General features: G+C 31.8%; 1 non-coding gene across 1 annotated transcript; it reads right to left on the bottom strand.

The window, feature by feature from the left end:
• Positions 1 to 3,613: 3,613 nt before the first annotated feature.
• Positions 3,614 to 3,685, bottom strand: TRNAA-UGC (transfer RNA alanine (anticodon UGC)). Its single transcript has one exon. It is a non-coding gene; the product is annotated as a tRNA-Ala (tRNA).
• Positions 3,686 to 24,714: the final 21,029 nt, after the last annotated feature.

The raw sequence follows: 24,714 nt of genomic DNA, 5'->3' as shown, positions 1-24,714 counted from the left end.
ATGGCATTGTTCAGACGGAAGAAATAAAAATTTCACTTTTAATCTGATACTACTGCAGTTACAATTTAACTGAGATAATTTTTTGAAATGTCTTTTATAATCGATATTATCTTAACGATATGCGTTCGACTTATTTAAGCAATTAGTCATATTATTAGATTAATTTTTATTTTCAAATTCAACGTTCCCTGCGTTCATACTTTTGATAATGTTTCTGCTATATGGTGAAATACATTGCATGTAAGTACCACTTTTCATTCAACACTGGCGTAGTAACCCTCAGCCCTCCAAGCGGCATTATACATCTCATCAACTAATAGCCACTACCATACCATTTATACAGACGCTACTTCTAGTATGCAAGCCATCGTGAGAGACAGAAGAAGAAATATTTTCATAAGAAAGATTCAGAAACAAATCATTGGCATACCAGTCAGTCAGGCTTAGGCAGAAATTACATTAGTTTCCACCACGTACAGGAATCGCTGGAAATGAAAATGTGGATATGATCTCAAAACGAACTGGCACTGAAATTCACGTAAGCACCGTAGATGTGCCACTTCTAGGCTCAGACCTAATGACTAAGTAAAATATTCGTCAAACAATGTCAGCGTCTTTGGGACATTAAAATAATTGAGCGAAGGGTACATAATTTCTTCCCTGAAATCGGAAACGGCTAATTAGTGACTCTTCACACTGTACAAAATGTTTAACCGGTCATGTTCAATTTATGAGCTAATTGCAACTGTTCGGCCTTCGTGATAATGACCAGTGTACTTGTGGAATGATCGGAGATCCCGACCACTATCTCTTCAGTTGCTCAAATACCACCATCTCGACCGCTACCTCTTTATTTCCGAAGTGCCGCCATTCATTATTTCCGTAATCTCCGGATGCAAATTTAACAATACGGGAATACAATGAATTTAGAAATACTCAAATAAGAAACACGTGATCTCAGATGCGTTAGACAATGTATAAGCATAGCCAGTTCTATTTTCAACATTCTTGATTAAATGATGCCTTTGGCTATACCTCACTTGTGTTCTTTCCCACTCTACGATCAGCTTCTGTAAATTTGCTTTGCATTACGTAATGCAACCATTGACCTCTTTACTATTCAATTATTTTAACGCTGTAGGAATTTTTGCTTTTATTTACTTTCACATTTGCATCATATGATTCCTTAAACATCATCTGGGAGGTTTTTACTGCTGCGATTCTGTTTTGTCATTTTTGAGCATCTTTCTCTGCTGTGCAATAGAATTATTTTGTATATAAACCTTCTTAAATTTACCTATTCCGCATTTATTACAAACCATTAAAATCCCCATTTAATTTATCCTCTTGGTGTCTTTGTAAATATAGTGTCTTCATTGGGCATTGTCTGCCTGGTTTATAATGGTCAATCACTACTCTACCTTATTCACTGAGTCCCTATATTTTATAACTGCGTCTTAGTATTTTATTATTACACAAGCTCACCAGTGTTTATTTATGTAATTACACCGCTGTACGTACACTCTAGTTAATTTTCTGTAATTTTATTTATTTATTTATTTATCTTTTATTTCATCCATTCTTTTTCATTTATATATTTCTCGTATGTTTGCTCATCCGCCTTTATGACCATTAATTGTTAGAAAATTATTACAATCTTATTCAATCTCCTCCTCTAATTTCGACAAATACCTTGTTTTAAGCATATGCATCCTAGGAAAAGTGTTATAGATTGTTACAACAATAGGGCTTTTCGGCCAACATACTAACGCCGCAGTTGATCAGCCGCCGAACTTTTGAGAAAAAGAAGGAAAAGAAAGTCCTATAGATAAATTACAGTCAATAAATTAAACATTATGTTGTAACATAAAAGCAAAGGTAATGATATGGAAAACACTGCTGATGAATGCGAAAAAGTATGTAATATTCTTTCTTTAACATGAGTCATTTTCAATCTAGTTTGCAATAAACCAACTTTATGAAAATAAATGCTTTCTCTGAGAATGATTATATACTTACAACGAAATAAAAAGCAGTTACTTGAGGATTGAAAAGTATTTTGCGGTATCTGAATTGAATACTAAATGGCCTACAAAAAAGATCCCGATTAAAGATTCTGTTTTATTTTTTTCCCTTATGCTGAATAATAAGGTATCAAAGTTTGTAAACTATGAAAAATTATTCCACATCAATTAAAGTAAATGCGCTTCCGAACGGGGACTAAGTGTTTAAATTTGAAATTTAGCATGCACATAGATTAAAATAGAGAAAGAAAAATATAAATAACAGCATTAAATTAAATAAAATTTTTATTTTAAATCTAAACTATGAAAGGATAAAATGCATCAAAAGAACGAATAAGCACTAGAAGGAAATATTATTTGTCAAATATATAAATACTAGCATAATGTAAATTAATATTTGTCATATGTTATTATCTAAAATTGCCAGAAAGATAACAGCAATAATATTATAACGTTACTCCGTGATATGATTAAAATAGTACTTTTTATTAATGTAAATAACATTAAATGTCAATACAGTATTTTAAAATATTCAATTACAATATTTAAGAAAATTAAGTACAAAATAAATTTATTTCTAACTTTTGCTCTTTTTTCCCTTACTTCTCTTTGTAACTAATTTGTAATTTTATCAATGTAACGGCAGAAATAAGTAAATATATCGCATTTCTAGTCCAATATGTTGCTTTAAGGGGACAGTGGACGATGGTTTTAGCAAAAATCGACCAAAAATTGGGAAAAGAAAATTTCCCATGATAATAGTTTACGGTTTTAAGCCTATCGTGTACAAGAAACTGCTTATGTGTAAAATTATTTTTAAAGAATTTATAAACACTTGAATATGCTTATTTACCCTTTTAGTGACATTTAAAGCGAGATTTAAATGTCAGTATAAAGGTAAACAAAAATTTACACATTTTTCTTGGAAGTTATAAAAATGCTACTCTTGATAATAACAAAAAAAGATACCAAAATAATACTTGTTTAGTGTAAAAATTTTAAATAGAAAGACCTTTTTGCACATTTCTTTTATAATTCGGTAGTTTTTAAATATCTGGGTTAGGATATTTGAATATGCCAAAGACACAAAAACTAAGACGAGAGGTGCCCTCATAGAGAACGTTCTACGGAAAACTGGCTTGTATTCACCTTACACACAGGAAAACCACGGAAACCAACCGCATGGGGCCTTTTAGCCTAGGATCGAGCCCAACCTACATCGAGTTCCAAGTGTTCAGAAGTCTTAACAACTCAGCCACTGGTGGGGAACAACTGGACTGCCATAAATATGCAATACCATATGCAGTAATTATTAGCGTTATTTGAGTGGTGTGAAAGTCATACAACCTTGATAGTTTTAACATACAATTGAATGGCTGGAGGCAATGACAGGTATTTAAAGAATAATTGTGCAGAGCACCGCCGTTATACGTCGAGAAATTTGTTCGAACTGTAAAAGCCTCGACAGACAGACATGAAAATAAAATGAAGTGGCAGTAGTTTTCAAGTGATGAGCTAGTTCTGAAAACACATCAGATGTGATGTTGACAGAAAGTAAGTTGACAATACAAAATATTTAAAACGGTTATTGGAGGTGCCGGGGACCGAACCCGGGACCTTTCACATGCAAAGCGAACGCTCTACCACTGAGCTACACCCCCTTCACACAGACAGCGGGAAAATACAGAATGATACCACCAAAGCTACGACTAACAAAGGTTAACTTCACACAATCAAAAGTGAACAAATTTAACTGCACATAATCAAAAGTGAACAAATTTAACTAGCTTAACTGACTAATTTAACTATGTAATAACTAATTTCATGAAATCATTAAGGAAAATCTTGGACTTTCTACAAAAGGAAAGTATTCTGGATTTATTCTGGAGCATTATTCTGGATTTTAGAATACGAATCTAGAATTTTAAATAAGACCTGAAGCCTAACATAAATTCAAAAAATTTCACAGAATCCCGCTTTTGAGTGAAGGAATTGACAGATTTTGATTACTACATGACTTCCAGCTTTCTGAAAATTTCTTTATCTCACCTAACCGTACATTAAGGATAATTATGTAAATATATTTAACTACATGCCCTTTTAAATTTCATTTTATAATGTTTTATTTATATGTGAATGCTTATTCAAAGCGACAAATGAATATAATTGGTGTTTTCATTTTATTGTATGTCTTAAGAAGATGAATTCCCGATTTGATTGATCGGTTTTTTAAAATTTAACATTTTTTTAACAAATTTAGCAAGTTTAAACTTGTGAAATATATTTTTTATTTCGCTTGGCCGTATAGCCCTGTTTTTCTGAGTCCTAATGATTGAATTGAAGGCTACATGAAAAAGTAGGCTGCAAAAATATTTTTTAGTCCTTTGTAATTTTATACTTAACTGATAAAGGCAGTAGAGAAAAAGCTAAGCATTACATTTGGGGAAAATATTCTGGCCCCACCCAGCATTCACATTGAAAAAAGAAAAAGCGAAGAGGATAGTGAAACCGCTTTTCGACTTTATTTGAAAATTTTCTCTAACTCGAAGCACAAGAAAAATTTAAAAAGCAAAATATTTACAGGAGAACAAAATGCAAAAATATTCACTGCAGCGATATATTTGGGAAGCAAATTGAATTTGTTTATGGACTGCTCTATACCTTTCGAAGTCTCTACATAGTTTGCCCTTGTTTCTAAAAGAATACCTTTTATAAAACCAAACAGTGCTTTCATTTTATATTCAAAGTTATTTTCATCATCTGCTAGCTAAAGTTTTCCGTAAAAGAAACCGAACAGAAAATATGTTTACATAAAACTTATAAACTTAATAGTAAACAATTTAAAAACACCTCGTGAAAAATAGACCATTCTTCTGTAATTCTGACATGTCTTAATGTTTACACATCGACAATGGAAAAACAAAAAGTAACACTAGAAACTGAGAGATGATAAATGTAACATAAAAAGTAATAAATCTATAAAACGTTATTGAAAACGTTACTGAAATTGTTAAAAATCAAAGTTCAGAATAAATGCCTTCACAAGAGGCAACATTTTGTTTGAATTCTAATCTAATGTTTATCGTATATGCAATTCATCAGTAGGTTAAATTCAGGAATTTATCAGTAGCTAACGTTCAAACAACTGTGTCTACTAAAAATAATAACGAACGTTGAGAATTAATATCGATGAAATAATCTAATAAAACAATATAGGTAAATTAATATCGGTGAAAGTTTTGCATTCTGGTCTCTAATTACATTAATATATGTGCATATAATTACATTAATATGCTTGTATATTAATATGCTTGTATATGTGAGTAAACAATTCAGGTAACTGAATTTTCGGTATATTGAGTTCGGACACTTAGAGAATCAGTCTAGCTGACGGGGAGGATTGAAACAAGTAACAGAGGGATCTTAAAGATAAAATTTAAATCTGATTTAACAAAAGGAAGAAGTTAATGTTACCCATTCCACTCTTATCTCTAATGAGTTTGAAATGCAAAATGTTTGTGTGTGAGTATGAAACGAAATTAATGTAAATACACAGACTAAAAAAAAAAAAAAAAAAAAAAAACACGGCGAACGGGCTAGCTGAATGGGCGTTTTCGTGGTTTTCTGTATGTGTAGTGTGTATACGAGCCAGTTTTCCTTCGGAAGTCCCCCACGAAGGCATCCCTCCCTTTAGGCGGATAACACTATTGCGCTTTGCCATAATTAACTCAGAAGAAAAGGGCTAGCTCATAGAGCTTTTTTCCCTGAAGCAGAAAGTGAGAAGTGATGACGTAGCCATGATGACACTGAGCGCGCCAATATAATTCACAGCTTGGAAATTAGCGTTTTTGAACCAGCATTTAAAATGAGCTGTGTGTGAAAGATAGCTATAATTTGGAAGAGGCAATGTTACTGCTTTATGCATTTTAGACTGAACCATTAAAAAATTTAATAATGCTTACTCAATTTTAAAATAATAAATAAAATGTGCTACTCTTTTAACATAAAGTTCCGTAGTTGTTTTTTTTTTTTTTATTTATTTTTTTTATTTACAGGTTTTTTTATTTAATGCACGTTTATTCCTAATCATTTCTTTATTTGCATGCTAACTGAGAGAATTTTTATACTGCTTCTAAGATAATTATAATAGCAGCTATTTAAATTTACTCAAAAACAACTTTACATTGACATAGGTTTAAACATATATGACATATATGGCAACATTTCTACTAACCTACGTTTGATTTTTTGCCTAATTGGAAATTTTACATTGTTATAATTCTCTTCCGATTCAATATAATAGATATTTTTTAAATAATTTTGTAATTTATACTTATATCTATATTACAATTAAATAAATGTATATAAGATTGTTACCTTAATTTTGACAAAATAGCTTTATTCAGAGTACCTAAAACAGTTATTTAATTTTTCAAAAGTGTGAGTAAAAGAAGCAGGTCTTTTTATGCCAACTACTTTGATGTTTTATACTATTATATTTTATCTAGAATGCTAATCTAGCACAAAATCTAATCAATAATTAGTTACAAAGAATACAATAAGAATAACTTTAACAAGTACTTAACAAAATTAGTTTGTTAAATACTTGTTATTCTTGTTGGTACTATTTTGGTACTATTCATAATACCGAAGATATTATCGATTAACTCATAGAAGTCAGATGCTTTCTGATTTCCTGTGGGGTAGAGTATACCTTTTGCGGTACTTTTTGAAAATAATGTTTTCTCTGGAGCGACTTTTTGTCTCCCGTTTCTCTTGACCATTAAATAATATGGTTTTAGTTTGTGACACAATTTGATTTCTTCTCAATCTCTATTTAAAACCTCTTTAATAATATCAAAATTTCAAACAGTTACATCTTCTAAAACAAATCCTCTATCTAAAACGCGGTTTCTCAGTAATTTGAGGCAGAGCGCGAAATGAGACCTCTGATTAAAACAAACTGCACATTTTGAAAAGAACCAACTTAGTCCAGTTTAGAGTCATAGCAGAGTTTTCAATCTATATGCATTTCGTCGAAACTGAGAACGCATATTTTTTCTACAGAATACAAATATTCGCCTCTTTCCTTCTTTAGAGTAAGAACATTACTTTGAATTCTTGGACTACACTAAAATTTAAAAAACACTAAAAAATAAAATAAACACCATTTCTATAATTTGATAATACTAGGTAAAGATATTCCAATTTTTTTCTTAATTTTTTTCTTTCCAAAAATCATAGCTTTAAAATGACAGAGCTCTTATGACATTGCAACGTGAAATATTTTCACTAGTCCACCTGATTTTTTTCTTCTTTTTCAGTAATGCATTAATCTGCGTCTTTATTAAAATAGGCTTTAGACATTTTTCCAAATTCTCCGATTTGTGTTCCCTCCCAAAAAAAATTTCGCTATTTGAGATTTTAATTTCTGATACCAATTTCTGTCTAGATGTCGTCCACCTTCTTTGTCGCTGAACAAACATTCTAAAATTTTTCTTTTCTCTATTTTTCAATACTTTAATACAATTTAATACAATTTTCTAAGGATATTATTTTGTTCTTCAAATTATCAATGCATTCTTGTTTATCCTTAAACATTCAGGATGATCTACATTTTCATTTGTGAGTTTTATTTTAAAATCATTAAAATTTGAGTTATTATTGTCATCATCAATTTTGATTTATTATTGTCATCATCAATTTTGATTTATTATTGTCATCATCAATTTTGATTTATTATTGTCATCATCAATTTTGATTTATTATTGTCATCATAATTTACTTTCGGCACAGCATTCCATTTCAACAGTTTCTTTTTGTGGCTATCCAAACAAGCGATTTTTCATATCATCTTCATAAACACTGCATAGAAAATGTTCGCTGCAGATTTTTCCGCTCTTCACATTAATAGAATCTTCTCTTTGACATTTGTGTATCCATTCTTTCGTCAAAAGCAAACTCTCATTTGGATCCTTTGGTCCCATGAAATAAAATATCTCATCCTTTCATACTTCTGTAAGTGCTACGGCACGTTGCTGCAGCGCAAAAAGCCATATTACGTAAACGATAATTTACAATATAGAATTTAAAATAAAAACTGACTAAAATTACATATATACAAATTATTTTAAATATATACATTATTAGAAAACAGATATATATATTATTAAAATTAATTTGGGATATGTAACCTCTAAGAAAATCGTCTCGCAGCTCAATGAAACTACTGTTTTAAACGCGGGAAATCAGGACAGGTGGCATCACAGTGACGTCAGATTTATTGCCTGTTACGTCACCCCATTAGGCTCGCGTCGGCGAGGCGTCAAACAAAGAAATGAGCTAGCCCTTCTATTTATCCCTGTAATTAACTAGAATGAATCAATTGCATCTACGAAATAAGAAGTTCCATTTTGAAATACATTAGCGATATTATTACTGCAGCTCTGCTGGAAGTTTTAAGAAATTAAAAATGGTAAACGGCATCTGATATCTTCATTTCTTCAAGAAAATGTGTCTAGCAGTGCTATACAATTCTTTAAACACAAATTAAATAATCATGAAAGACGAAATTACCAGAAGTTTTGCTACATTAAAAGCAAAAATTACTAATTTTTAAAAATGCTTGATATTTATTACCATTATTTTATACGAGTTACATATCGATCTATCATTATTGTTATACAATTTCTGCTAAATAATCAATTATGATACAATTTTTTTAAATTTAAAAACACAATGTATTATTTTTCCTTACTGTAAAATTCTTGCAATTAAAATTCCTTTTACAAAGTAAAAGTTACAAATATTTGTTAAAAATAATTATCTTTAAATTTATTAAAGTATACATTTATTAAAATTCGCTACTTGTATAGGAACGCGCGTTTATCTTTATATCACAGATAATAGCTAAGTATGGCTCTGATCCATACTCACATTTTATAATTCATCTCTAAAAACCTGTAAAGCAATACAGATCTCATTCGTTAATATCATAGGAACTCACTAAAGACGGAAAAATCGATATTTATTTCAGCTGCGATCTCTTTGCCATTTCAAGGATCACAGAAACTTTCATAAGTATGTGATTTACTTGAATCTCTCCAAGTTTTCCTTTTTTTCGTCTTATTATGTTTCCTCTTTTTTTATCCTGAAGTGGCAAATAAGCGGACTAACATTCAGTTCAATTTATCCTCTGTAACATATAATTTAAATCATTGACCATGTTTATATATATTCATACATTATACTTCTGATGCCCAGAAGCAATTTTGATAATATACCATGTCATACTTTCCCTTCATTTCTCACTTAACTACCAATACACAGCTTTAAATAAGGCCTTGCAGCATTAAATTACGCTTTAAACAAATTAATGAGGACATCAGACAGTCCGGCATTTTCTAACGTGTTTTATACAAAAAAGCGGGACATTAGCTTATATGAACATGGTGTGCTGAGAAGGTGTTCTGAAATAAAGAGGTTTGGTTTGGTTCATTTGATTATGGCAAAGCACTAAAAAGATATCTGCCTAAAGTAAGGATCTTTGTCTGCTTTCGTGGAGAGTTTTCTAAGTGAAATTGTCTCGTAGGAATGAATGGTTTGTGCTACATCCTACAGATTAAGAAAAAGGGCAAAGATATTTTGTTTAACAGTAGAAAGGTAAAAGAATTAATTAAAAATTATTTTAACGTATTTTTAGCTTTCGACTACGCATATAAGATGGGTTCGGAGGGACAATTTTGTTAATCAGTGTCGAGTATACTCGTGTACTATCAACGTAACTGTTACTCTAAAAGGAGACAGACCTTGACGAAGAAATCTCTACCTAGCAAAAGACTGCCAGATCATATTGTGTTTTTGAAAAGCAATGTTTCATTTTTTATAAATATTAGTATTCTTCTTCCACTGTGACATATGTAATGACTTTTTGTATATTTTTGTGAATGAACTTCTTGCTTTTTTCATTTTGGAAGAATTGGTAAGACCTTCTCTCTTAAAAATAATGAATAAAATAAATGAAAAATGAAAAAAATAAAGTTTATATTTGAAATTGTCTAGTAAATATTTTTTAACATTTTTTATCCCATAAATAAACAAATCCATTTCTCCTCGTAACTGAGTACATGAAAGGGTTAGAAATGAAAAAGAATAATTAAACAAGAACTCCACGTCGAACTCTGTGGCTTTTTACAGCAACAGTTTTATTATTATTATTATTATTATTATTATTTTGCAACAATCAACTACTGATGGAAGTACAAGATATTAATTGCAAGACAACTAATTAATTACAATACAAGTAATTAAATTATAGAGGAATGGAAATATTCCTTTAGGCAGAAATATGTTCTGAAGGTGGGGAGGAAACGCAAAAAACAACTGTTACGGGTATAAAGAATGCAATAATTAATTGTGTATTCATTCATGCTTTTAAGTATGCAAATCTTTTAGGCAAAGATTTAATGTAATAAGCTTATTTAGATTATGACACAGACTAAACAGCTGTCTGCCTACGAGAAGAGTGCCTTTGCGGATGACGTTTTAAGAAAAAATGGCTCACATTCACTTTAGATATGAGAAAAACCCATGGAAACTCTCAGGTTTTTCGCTGAGAGTTTAAATCGAGTCGAACTAATAAAGATCAACGCTTTTAGATCTCGTCTGCTGCTGAGCCAAAGGTTTAAAAGAAAAATGTTAGTTTCATACAGAATGAAGATTTCAATTCTGAAATAACCTTTCCTTTCCTTTCCACCGACAGCGAGGCAGCCGGTCCACTGGGTAGTTAGCATATCGACCAGGTAGCCTCGCTGACGGAAATAACTTGTTCAAAATAACACACTTATAAATAAATATTGTGCTCAAGACGACTGCTGGGGGCAGCGCAAGCAAATGCTGGACGAACACGATAGTGCAGTGATGGAAGAAGAGTGCATTGCGGGTGAGAAGAACAATTTCAGTTACATATTTACAGAGTTATGGATAGGTGGTTACAAATACTAAAAGTAAGAAGTAAAATTCTAGAAAGTGAAATAATACATAAAATTAAAAAAAGGCAAAACAGTGAAAACAATACATAAAATAAGGCAAAATACATAAGTCAAGGTTTACAGTTCAAGGAGATAAATATATACAGGGAATAAGATAAGCCGAATAAGCTAACTTAAGATAAAATTAGTTCACTACAGGTACAGAGTATACAGGGGCTGTGCTGGTGACGAGGATGGTAGCTGAGAATTACTCCAGCCTGTCTGACATTTTGCGTCCAATATTTATGCAATCGCATATGCGTTTCAATGCACTGCGATTTTTTGAAGTAGCTTCGGCCCATGCATGGATGCGGTTTGCTACTGGTTGCCTAAGATGATATTTGGCTGTCTCTCCAGATAGTGGTCCGGATCTCCTACCATCCCGCTTGAGCAATGCTCGTTTTCGCGTCGTCTGAAGCGATGCAGGTAAGTCATGAAGGGACCATGTCCTGTTAGATACTGAGTGAAGTGAGACGAGCCAGATTTTAGCAGCCGGCAGACTTTTGGAAAAAATCTGTAAACTCTTCTGCCGGTGGTCTCTGTCTCCCACAGAGGTTGCCAACGTTTGAGTAATTCTCTCTCGAGCTCAGCTTTTAAGAACGAACCCAGGAGAGCGTGGGGGTCAGTTGCTGCTCTTTTGGCTATTGCATCTGCAATTTCATTACCCAGTATTCCAGTGGGGGCAGGTACCCACTGGAGTTCAGGCCTATAGTATTTAGGTGTTCTTAGTAAGAGTTTTTGTATGGCCCTGACGAGTGGATTTTTACTACATGTGCCTTGGATTGCCTGGAGGCTAGAGGCTGAGTCTGATACTCTAGCTTGTTGGTGTATTGAGGCAATACCTGTTCGATTCTTTAGTGAAGTCTCTGGTGCCCTATGCACTTTTACCTTTTTACCTGCTTCCGTAAGTACCTTTAGAACCAGAATACATATTGTAGAAAGCCGTAAAATTAACATTAAAGGATCTATACTTTGGAAATTCTTGTTAGTTCGCACATCAGCTTTCTGCTTCCTATAGGATCCACACTAATTCTGCATAATAATTATCGGGTTTTTGTTTATTTCAGTATTAAGTTTACAATATGCTTAAAATATTTTAATCTTATTTTACCAAACAAAGCTCAAGAGTTGTTTAGTCTGTTTTATAACTACATTGGTTTTGGAAATAAATTTCAGACTTTCAAAATTATAAGAGCCTTTATCTGCCATTCCATATTTGCAAACAGTTGTCTTTAACCCAGTTAGTTTTCCATTAATTACTTGAGAAATCACATTTGCTGAAAAAAAATCGAGATTTATTCAACTTTTTAAAATATTAGCTATTTGGTAACTAACTAATTATTTATTTAACGTTCAACAAACAAACAGTTTACAGCCACATAAATTTCGGAATTTCTTTTAATGAATTACTGCCAAATCTTTAAGTTATTTATTTGTTTACTTATTTTTTGCTGTTTTTCTTAGGCTTCTGTGCGCACTCTGAGCTTCTGTTAAATGGCTTTTTACTTTAACGTTTTCTCACTTTAATTATTAGCTCTCCATTCCGTTCGAATCTGTTTAATTGGGACTTTTTGATTAAAGTTTAAAATAAACAGCTGAGAAAATTTGATTTATGTGTAAGCGCAAAATGTTACTTATGTTATTTTCTTACATTTAATGCATTGCTTAAAAATTCTAGAATTTTTTTAGATGAGGCATATTTTTTTAATTATTCGATGAAAATGCCGTAATTTTTTTCTCGCATTCATTAAAATGGAAAAATAACATTTCGAGCTCTTTCATTCCTACATCGGCAAGACAATGAACTATTTACAATATAAAGTTTTCTTTATTTTCTTTATTTATAACTTTTTATGCACCGTTGGTGAACGAGCATTCTTTTAAGAAAGTAAAAATTAAGAATTACATTAATCGTTTCCATTGCTTGCTGTTGTAACAAAACTTGAATCTAAGAACTGAAGAAATAACTTCATTGTTATCATATCTTTTGTTTTAAACTGAGCTCTGCTTTTAAAGGGAATTATGCTTAATGGAATAAGAATATAAAAAAGAGAATTTTATTTCTATTTAGAAAATAAAAAAGAAATCTTAACAAAAGCTGAATCTTTTTGTTTTTTCCTTGTTCTCTAATGTCGCTTTCCATAGTTTCTTAATTATTTTAAATATGTTTCTTAATTTCACTTTCTATTATGACTGTACAAAAGTTGCAGTGCATCCATTTAAAATGAACAGTATATATCTCTTTCAGGTTAATGGGTATTTTGCACAAGTATAAATTGAACTCCCGGGTAAACAATCTACATATTAATTAAAGTGTTTATTAATAATATAAGGTATTTCTCCCGCCTTCCTAGCGTGCCTAAGTGGTGTAGTGGTTCTGCACGATGGGCCGGTATTCCAGAGATTCGTGTTCGATTCCCGACGAAGCTGATTGCTCATTTTTCATCTTAACTGCTTCCAAAAATATACCTAATGTCTCTATAATAAAACAGCTGATTTCTTCTAAGATCGATGTTTATTCGATTACAAAGTTGTCTAATGTTAATGATTGCATCCATAGATAAAGAGAAATAATTAAGTCTTCTTCCATAAAGTAAACTGCATTTTCATACCGTATTTAAAGGAGTATGCAGATAATTGAATGTTAATATGTAATTATAAAGAGTACTCAATATGCAGTTATAAAGAGGCTTAATTCATCTGTTTATAATTTACTTCATACATTTCTGTTTAAATTACATGTGAGAAAAATTTAAGAAAACTTCCAAAACAGAAATTCAGACAAAATTACTCAACTTTAGTACCTTTTTTTCATTTTGGTTGATAACAGCATCTGTTTCGAATTTTTGGTAATAGATCTTGTACTCGTTTCCAAAACGTTTGTACATTTCATAATATGTATCATACGAAAAAACCATATTAGAATACGAAAAAATCATATTAGAATTCAATAGTGTGCAAATTTCTGCCAAAAAGCGATTTCAGCTCTTGGAATCTTTGCTATATTTATTTTCTGTCAAGAGCGAGTGAAATGTTTTTAAATACCTCTTTGCTAAATCCATGTGGAGTATTTCTAGTCTACTTTTTCTAGTCCGTTTATAGTTTTAAATTACAGTTCCGCTAATTGACCTATTTGCTGTTTTTTATGTAATAAATGCACCTGGTGGCTGAAAATACATAACTGAATTAAATTAATTTTCGGGATCACCCTGTATTTTAGATAGTTATATTCCTCGAAAACTTATCATTAAAAATCTTTAAAAATTAAATACAACTAACAATATCATCGATTTCGTTATATAGTGTATTCGAAAAACGGCTTTGTTTTCTTAAATACTAACATCCACTTTTCCAACTCCAAATTTTCTGAAAGTAAGATACAATGTTTTGTGGAAACAGTTCCAACAATGTGGGCAGAAGTAATATAACACGATTCTGTGAATGTAAGATTATCTTATGGCTCCTGAACAGTAAATAAAGGTCCAACGAGTAAAATTTTTGCTATATTTTTACAGATTAATAACAAGAAGTTCCATGTTTTACGAACAAAATTATGTCGCTATAAGAGGACAAATTTGGTGACTTATTCCCTTTTCGATACAAATTGCCCAGCAAATTGAATGCATTTCGTTCAGGTTTTGGGAGAACCTGGAAACAAAAAAGTTTGGCCTTTTTTATAATATTTCTAACTGGTTAGAGATTATTTGTTTTATCTAGTCCCCATGAATTATCTAATCCCCATAAAACTATTGATTGAAAATAGCTTTTAGAATTCTGAGCATAAATATTTATAATATTAAATATTTAAATATATATTACATTTAAATATTTATAATATTAAATATTTAAATATATATTATATTTAAATATTTAATAATTTTAACCTGGGAAGGTATGGCTGTTTGGGGATCATACGAAATGTTATGCCTTATATTTGTATAACTACGTCATTCTCAGGGCTGAATCTGCTTTAGTAAAATTCTTCATCTTACTTAAAAAGTTTACATCAAGAAAGTATATACAGCCATGATGAATGTTAAAGGAACTACAGCAAGAGATACGTCTTTTAAGACTTTTAATAACTTTTGTCTTGGAAATATACTCTGTTAAAACTTCCTAATGCCAAGCCAGACTTACCTTCTTCTCCGTCTTCTCCGTAGTCCGTAAGTCTTCTTCGTAGCGAGTTATTGTCTTTAAAAGATCCTTTATCTGACTCAAAAAACGTACTAAATGCAGATAATTTGAATTTTAAACTAGAAATGTATTATAACATATTTGCATTTAACAAAGTAGTACAAAATAATGTATTCTTTATTTATATAATATTAAAGAGAAAAAAGTTTGAATACGTATAAGAAATTAATATTTGTAAAGATTTGCCGCATTATTCTTTGCATGCTGCTGTGGTTTAGCTTATTTTTAGTCAACAACTGGAAGAACCGTGGTTTGAGTCTTGGCAAAGGCAGAATTGAGCTTCCCCATCTTTTCCTTTTAAAAACCTAATAATCTTTACTCACTTAGATCTAAACTCACAGAAAAACGCCTGATGAATTTCGCTTAGAACTTTCATAACTAAAGTAAATCAGTCTTAAATGTCAGGCATCCATAAGTGTAGATATTCAGTTAGCCATATATAATGTATATATATCTCAGCTGTAACATGTCGACATCAAGATCTCAGCAAATTAAGCTTTATATCACTTACCATTACGTAAGCAAACCACTCTAATAACGCACATTCTTTATTTAGCTGATTAACTGCAGAAATCTGGGATATTCAATTGTGGTAACACTGTAGGGTTTATATTTATTTTAACTAACATTTATTTTAAGTTTAAGTTAGCTTTCCTGTCTAGCCTTGCTAGAGTATGTAAATTGTAGTAGCGCGCAGCATATTCAAATTTTAGCAGAAGTAAGTTGAGTTTAAATAGCAAGGAAACGAGATTGTAGGTGTGCTTCTTGAATCGCGAATGTGAATGTCGCTCGGTAGAATTTAAGAACCGCGCGTGTCGGCCTGTGTGCCTATCTCGGCAAATTTTGTTGGATCTTTCAACTGCTTAATCAGTAAGCTCGCTGAATCTCAGCGGTAATGTTAGAACGCGGTTAGGTTAGTTTAAGATCTCAGAGCCTCGTGGATAGTGATCTCGCTATTTATTCATCCAGTCATTATTTTTTTAATTTCTACATTCTGTTTCAGTTAAACCGCCGGGTTGGCGTAGTTTGTGAGCGTCAAGTGGACGCAGCTGTTATTACAAAAGTTGAATAAAAAGGGCTTTAAACCTTTCTTACGTGTCTGCGTAAATTCACACTTAGTAGCAGTCACTATCACAGTTGCTGACAAGTTGGGGCCACAACGATATTACAACAGGAAAGAAAACAACTAAGATTTTAACTTGCAGAAACATTCTACAAAACGTTTATAATTTTAGTGGTAGTTTTCTTGCCATTTTTGCTTAGTTAATACCGAAATTTCATCTTTAGCATATTTGCCAGGAAATAGTAAAAGCCTATAACGAACAGCGTTTAGTACAACAGAACGGCTGTGGAACTAAGGTGTTCATTCTGACACTATTCACTTAGCACACTAGCAACAACAAAAAGGAGAGAAAAATTATACAGTTTTATTTTATTTCAAATATATGCATTATTTTGCCTGAATCCTTTTGATAAATTCCTCTTAAACAAGAAAGCAATTTCCTGCTTGGAAGGGAAATTTGCTTTCCTGCTAAACTGGTATTTTATGGTATCCTTTATGTGCTCTTCGATTAAATCTACGAAGCTTGTTGAAATTCTTCTTTGCATGTACATAAATCTAGTAATAAAACTTAACAAGTTCAATTAATGGGCAAAACTCTGGTACCACTGTTAATCTATGTGACTCTGGTATGCATATAGAAGCAGCCAAATAATAACAATGCGATATCAAGAGAGTTCAACCAGCTCATGATTATTTTACTTTTAAAATACGAGCAAGGTGTATTTTTAACAATTAAAAGCAGAACAAACAAAATGAATAAGCGGAAGGAAGTTCGTGATGATAATTCTATGAACAACAGCTTTCGAAGATAATCATATTCAAAAACTGATAAACGGAAACAGGCCTTTGTTAACTAAACATAATTTGCTTTAATTACTTTCCCGAATGAAGTTTTAGAGTAATGCTCATACAGTAGGGTAGAAATTTGAGATTATCGCGTGATGCCGTGTGTGGATCTTAAAATTTCGCGTTACAAGATTGAAGATATACATTTGGTTTCCGCTTTCTCTGAAATTTTCTACTAATCAGTTAAAATTTGTAATGAGAAACTTAAGGATGTTTACGAATACAAGCAATTGAGCTGTGAGGAATACCTTATGGAGAAATGTACATAAAACCCTCTTAAAGTAAGTGAAACTCGCTTTTTGTATATTTACTAAAATATTCACACAGAAAAAAAGTAATATTAGAGACACATTAAAAGTAATATTAGGGGAATATGTAATATTTATCAACTCCTGGCGTACTGCAGATGTCGGTGTGTAGCTTCGTGGTTTCGTAATTCATTTAATTACTAAGGCTTTAATGTTCCGATAAACCTTTTCCTGAAAAATGCGCTCAAAAGGAGATTTGCTTGAAAAAACAATAATGAAGCAAATTTTCCATTTTGGCTTTAAAAATATTTGATTGGAATATTCTCGATAGAAAATTTCAAAAGCAAATCATGCACTATTAATAATGATTAAACAAATAAAATGTAGAACAGCAAGCTCTATTTCTTTACACATCAAGTACATTCATAACTATGTATCATTCAGAAAAGCAAATATAACTCACACGTATATGCAGATTTTAACACTGGCTCATTTACTTCACTATCAATTCATGGAGACAAATGAATGGCTGAAGAATATACTACTTTTACATCAATCCATTCTCCATTTAAGTAGTTACTCATGAAAAGCATGCCACTGCTAACATCATCGCTTTTAATCTATCAGAAGGGTCTAGGACTTTTCCCCGTCGCCATTCCACCGTAGTCGTTTCGCCATCAAGACATATTTTCTTTACATTATAAGTATTTCTCCTGCCTTATTAGCATGCCTTCGTAGTGTGCTGGTCTGCACCCTGGGCGTGTATTCCACAGGTTCGTGGTTCGGTTTCCGGCGAACGCGTTGCACATTTTTCATATTTCCTGTTTTAAAAAAATACCAAATGCCTCTACAGTGGTGCATGAACTAAAAGGGTGATGAACGATGAATCTTCACACTCAGGATTTGGCGATTGGGTATCCTAAAAACCCCAGTCGCCCTTTAAAGGGGGAGTATATAAGGTATTTCTCTCGCCTTCCTAGCATGCCTTCGTGGTGTGGTGGTGTGCACGCTGGAGGTGTATTCCAGAGGTCCGCGGTTCGATTCCCGGCGAAGGCGTTGCTCATTTTTCATCTTGCCTGCTTCCAACAATACCTCTAATGTCTCTGCAACATGACTGTATTATATATTACTGTATTATATTCGTATTAAATTTATTTAGTTTAATAAATTTGTTTGTCTTTTGTATACTTACTTGATAAAGGTTGCCTGTAATATATATATAATTATTATAGCTGTTTACAAGTATGAGATCTGAAAACATTACACATAGTTAGTTGGAAAATGATGTCAGTATCAAAGAGAGCTGGGATAAAGCTCTGATATAACAGAAGTTATATTATCGATTTTAAAATTATTTGGGTGCAATATTTACACGATTAGTCAAAATTTCTTGAAATTTTAATCGGCTAGTTCAAAGAAATCACTCATACAAGCCCGAAATTCCGATTTTTATGGAATTTGAATGGAAATCGGAATTACTTTGGAATCTTGTCAGCACATTACTCTCTTAAAAATAATATGTCATGTGTAACGATGTGTTTGTATCAAATTATACACAAAAACATTTTATATATTATTTTATATAAAATATTATTATATAATAATTATAAAATTATATAATTATTATGTTAATTATTATAGAAATATTATTATTTTATATAAATGTCATTAAATTATTAAACTAAATCAGCTTAATATAATGCGACAAGATATAATAACGTTGTGTAAAGAAAAATATCTCTTGACGGCGAAACGGCCCGACGGCGAAACGGCCCGACGGCGAAACGGCCCGACGGCGAAATGGCCACGGGGAATACTCTCATTCCCCTGTCAGAATGCAAGTTTTGTCTGAAGGCTATTTAAGACATTCTTGTGTTCAGCGATAGCTTTATCTTAGGAATTAAATTAGATGCAAAGCTAATATCCAGGTGGCATTTTTCGTATGTTATGCTTGGAATTTCAGTGAAAAAGTAACCTTCTACAGAACACCAAGTTAAGAAATATTTTCGGTTATAAAATGATTAGATCATTACGTTATGCTAAGCATTTCACATAACAGAATGACTTATTCTCATATAAAACCCTATCCTGGAATGTTTGTTTATCTTAGGAATGAAATTAGATGCAAAGTTAATATCCAGGTGGCATTTTTCGTATGTTATGCTTGGAATTTCAGTGAAAAAGTAACCTTCTACAGAATACCAAGTTAAGAAATTTTTTCGGTTACAAAATGATTAGATCATTACGTTATGCTAAGCATTTCACATAACAGAATGACTTACTCTCATATAAAACCTTATCCCAGAATGTTTGTTTTGCAGATGGAATGCTCATAATTAATCAGCAAGTTATCATAAATATGAATTTCAATATTAACTTTCCATTTTCTGTTTTAGTATTTGTTAAAGTTTCAAAAACCACAGTTTTATACAAAACATTTTAATTACTTGCTTTCTTTTCAAAATTTTGTTGATTTGCTTTGGCTATTTTTTTTAAAACGAAGCCTTATTTATCTAAACACAATATTGTATATGGAGAGAAGCACTATATAGAGAAGTGGGTATATAACAAAGGGAGAATAAAACTGCACGTTATGCATGAAATTACGTTGATTACTTTATAAGTATTATAATTAGTTTTCGGCAATAAAGCACTTTTTTGTTATGTACCCTATTTTTTATTAGATTTCAAATATTCCTATAGCAGATGGTAATGGAAAAACAAATATGTGTTATATGACAGCAGTGGAAATAGTAAATAAACTTAGTCGGCATTTCCTAACGGATTTCATTTGTAAAATGTGCAGAAATCAAGTGTTACTTTTCAGTCTAATTTTAAGCAAGATTTCAGTATCGAACGATCAATAAATTTGGTATTCAGACTTTAATATTTTGTTATCTTTTGCTGTCTCTTTCAATTCTGGGAAAATGTTTACCCACTTTTCACCTTATAATTTTCCGAGCAATACGAAAAAGTAAGTTCTAGGTTTACAAGTCATGAGGTTTTCTCGTCGCAAGAATGTTTTAATCCTACATGGAGTTCGTTTTTAGTAACAGATTTTGTAATTCCGGTTGGATTATAGGCGTGCTATAGCTGAAATATCATATGGGCACCTTCTATTGTTTTTAAAAGTAAGTAAAAACGAACCAAAGTTAATACATAAAATTTTTTACCTCGGAATGTTTAGTAAAACGGATAAAGCAAAGCTATTTGATATATTTGTAAAATTTCCCAGTAACTGGAAACGTCTAAAATATCTTGTGCAACACATGTATTTCATTTTTTGACAGAAAAATCTAGCGGGTAAAGTGAGAGAGAGAGAGGGAAAAAAAGGAAATTGAAAACATTTCTACCCGTAGGCGACGAATATCCTAGTTGTGTTCTAAATAGAAGTCATCTAGAATATATGCGGTACCAATCCAATATATCCGGCGGAAAATATAAAACATATTTTCACCGACTTTTCACGGCATAAATCATATTGGAAACAGGGAAACATTTTTTCCCCTTGTATAAATAAGTTTGAGCGTGGTAGGGGAAAAGTCTGCACTACAGCTTTCAAATTCAAGTTTCCGTCTTTCTAACCAACAATATCGTTGATGGTTGTGTTATGATTTCTTCGCTTTGACTCAAAAAATCTAAAATTTTGGCTGTGAAGAGATGCTAAATATTTCCACTCCTAGAGCTCAGTTTTCCTCTAAAATCAGTATTTTATCATGGATTTAACTAACTGGAATTGGTTATTAAAGAACAGTATCACGGTGTTTGAAACAAGAGATAAATAAGAACGAATGATGCAATATATTATTCTTGAATTACTATATGAAAAACTTGTCTTCGGAATATAAAATAAAAAATGAAGAAATATTCTATTACATCATTTTAAACATATACAGTGTAAGCTTAATTACATTGTATGTAGTATATATTCATTTTCACTTACGTAATTAAATATGTTAACTTAAAAATTTTCGTTTATTAAGTTTTTTATTTCTAATAAAAATCACACTTCCTATGCACGAATGAAAAGCTGAAGTACACGTTGTGAGAAAGCAAATTTAATTTTATTCTTTTAATGTACGTCAACAGTATCAGGTTGAGAATTGTCTGCTGTTAACATGAGATATAATCGTTGAATATCTACTTTTAACTGCAGGCAGACAATTAAAATTTATAATTTTTACTTCAATAAACGAAGTTCTATTGACGAATAAGGTAAAAAAAATATTACATTATTATACATTATTTTGTCTCATTCTTGTAATGCGCTTCGTAATTAACTAAATAAATGGTAAAACAATATAAAATTTAATTACATACAGAAATAATCAACCTTCTATTTTTTGCATCTTGAAGATACGTAGATATTTAATTATTAAAAATTAATTGTAACATTTAAACATGCCCCCAAAATGCCGTAAAAAAATAAAACGTTAAAAATCTAAACATACAGGAACTATTATTAAAAAAAAACGCCTCAGTGTTTATAAGATATTGATTAAACATTTGTTATACTATTTAGCTTTATAGATTTCGGATAAACGATAGCAGTATATGGTATTTCTCTATCCTTCTTAGCATGCTTTCGTGGTGTAATGGTCAGCACACTCGGCGCGTATTCAAGAGGTTTGAGTCCCGGCGAGGGCTTTTTTCATTTTCCACGTCTTTGAGCATCGAATATCCTAATGTCTCTACAGTGGCCCCCGAACTAAAAGCGGCAATGGTTGACGATTCTGCACCACCAGGATTTGGTGATTGGGTTTCCTAATCCCCAGCCGCTCTTTAAAAGAGGAGTATATAAGACATTTCACCCAACTTCTTAACATGACTTCGTGGCGTAATGGTCAACACGCTCGGCGCGTATTTGAAAGGTCCGAGGTTCGAGTCCCGGCGAAGGCAGTGTTCATTTTTTACTTCTCCAGCAAAAAAAAGCCTAATGTCTCTACAGCAGTATAGGTTATATTTTGATTATTAATTACTACTACATTCTGGAAGCGACTTTTGGTATATTTGTGTCCAGGTATGCGGCGTTTGGCTTATACTTTTAGATCACGTTGCCCAGAGGACTGAAGCTTGGCGGCCTCTGATTTAGATTAAAGTACTTCTTGCATAATTAAAAGCATAGAAGTAGTACTATAACTAGCTATTTGAACAGATTGTAGTTAAAATTTTGATAAAGAGTCTAACTTGAATTCGGGGGAAAATATCTGGTGACTCCTATCAATTGCATGCATAAAGATCACAAAGAAAGATTAAATTATTTTCTGAATTAGCTTTCATTTACTCTGGAAAATCTTTCTGAATGCAATTTATGAAACTGTAGGAAAAAAATCTGAATGCAGGTCTTCATCCTGATGAATAAAATCATCGCTTCTATATTCCTTCTTACGTATGTCAATCTACAAACAAGAAAGAATTTCTTCTGTGAGCAATAGAAGTTTGTGAAAAGAGCTGAAAAATGTTAAATTCCAACTCTTTTTTTAATGCCTCAATGTTCGCGATTGATTTGGAGTTGTTGATTTAAGAACATAAGAATGTGTTATATAGGATGGCTGTTGATCTGTTTATAAACGACATTTCAGATGAATTTTTTTTAGTATTCAAAGCCATACTGAAGCCCTTTTTTCATTTAAGCGTATTTTATAAAATTGGGAAAAGAACGAAGATCCTTTCTTATATATTTTGTTTGCTTTCTGCATGAAGATGTTTTGGTTTCTCTTTGTAGTCGGATCTTGATGGAATTTTTTATGAACAAAACCCATAGTATTAGAGCAGTATGAATTTTTGGCAGACGGTGGAATTGCATTCACAGAATAGCTTTTTGTAGAAAATCAAAGCGTAAATCTACTTTACTATAGATTAATAAATGTGAAGCACTTGACATAAAAACTTTTGTATTTTCGAAAGAAACTACACAATGAAATTTGGTAGGAAAAAAACTATTTCTATTGCTGTTCTTCAAGCATATTCAAATTATTGCAAAATTAAAAATTCTGGGCAGCTGGAAACGTTATATACGTATGATATGAGAGAATTTTGACTCTGAAATAATTTTTCATAACATATAGAAATGTATCATGTTTGGAAACTGAAATGTATAAGGAATTAACGCCATTCCTGCTGTAGATTCTTGTGGCATAGTGGTCATCATATCAAACGTGCTAGTATAACAGCTGATTCCCAGGGATGGCAACTTTGATGTTTTATTATTTTCTACTTCGAAAAACCAAACGACTGTATGTCACTTCTAGTTTGGATGTAATGTATGTGGTAAAGATCTGAAAATAAAAAAAAATCAAATAGATATTTTTCAGCACTTAAATTTAATACTTCATAAGTTCAACAGCATTATTAAAAATTTAAATTTTAAATTTAGGGCATTAGCAAATGCAATCATTAAATTATGAATCCACAGATATAATCCAAAAATGTGCTAAAAGCTACACAAATAAACTTCAACAATATACAGCCAAAATGCAAACAAACCACTAATTTAAAAGAAGTGAGATATCTTAAAATAACAAAATGAATTTCTTTTCCAATTTATACTTTATACTAGAGTTTGAAACTGAAACATTAACTAGATTTAATTTCATTAGGGAAATTATTTACAAAAACTGCATTTCAGTATTTTACTTGTGTTTTGTGAGATGCTGAAAGATATGGACACCTACAAGCATGTGTGTATCTCCCATATTTATTTCTTCGATTATTTTCTACTTAAAGTTACCGGAGTTAGAAATTAAAAACAAGATTTTCAGAAACATTGTATCAGGTTCAGTGTTCCGCCTTACTTGCTTTGGGAACATTAAGAACCTGACTCGGAACAGGGAGCTCACTAAAGCTATGTTCAATAAATGTGGGAAGTAGACAAGATACACAGGAAGGGTATACGAAACCCTTAATTTTTCACTCTTTACAATGATTTCCGTACTTCGGAATACAGAGACCAACCACTTGTGGTCTGAACGTAAGAATATAAAAATATTAACTAAACTCTAACTTAACTTTGGAATAATAAACAAGGGCCTACGTGGAAGATTGGCCGTATATTAACAGGAAGCCGTATGTAGTACAGAGAACTGTTAACACTACAATACGTTTAAAATTATCAAGAGGATTAAACCTCTGGCCTGGAAGCCAACCAGCAACCGAGTAAAACTGCTAAGGCAAGCGGCCTGCTTCGACTAACTCCTTCCTCTCTCTTGCTGTGCAAAAAGCCACAACTTAAGTACTTGGCGTTCGCCAGACAAATTTGCATAAATAATTTAAAGCTTTTAATTCTGGCCGGAAGTAGAAAATAAGAAGTG

The sequence above is a fragment of the Stegodyphus dumicola genome, chromosome X1 (assembly GCF_044657685.1).
Source record: "Stegodyphus dumicola isolate Sdum_Otavi_A_Nest chromosome X1, ASM4465768v1".
Taxonomy (NCBI): domain Eukaryota; kingdom Metazoa; phylum Arthropoda; class Arachnida; order Araneae; family Eresidae; genus Stegodyphus; species Stegodyphus dumicola.
Note: the sequence above shows the minus strand (reverse complement) of the source record. Positions and strands in the feature narration are given on the sequence as shown.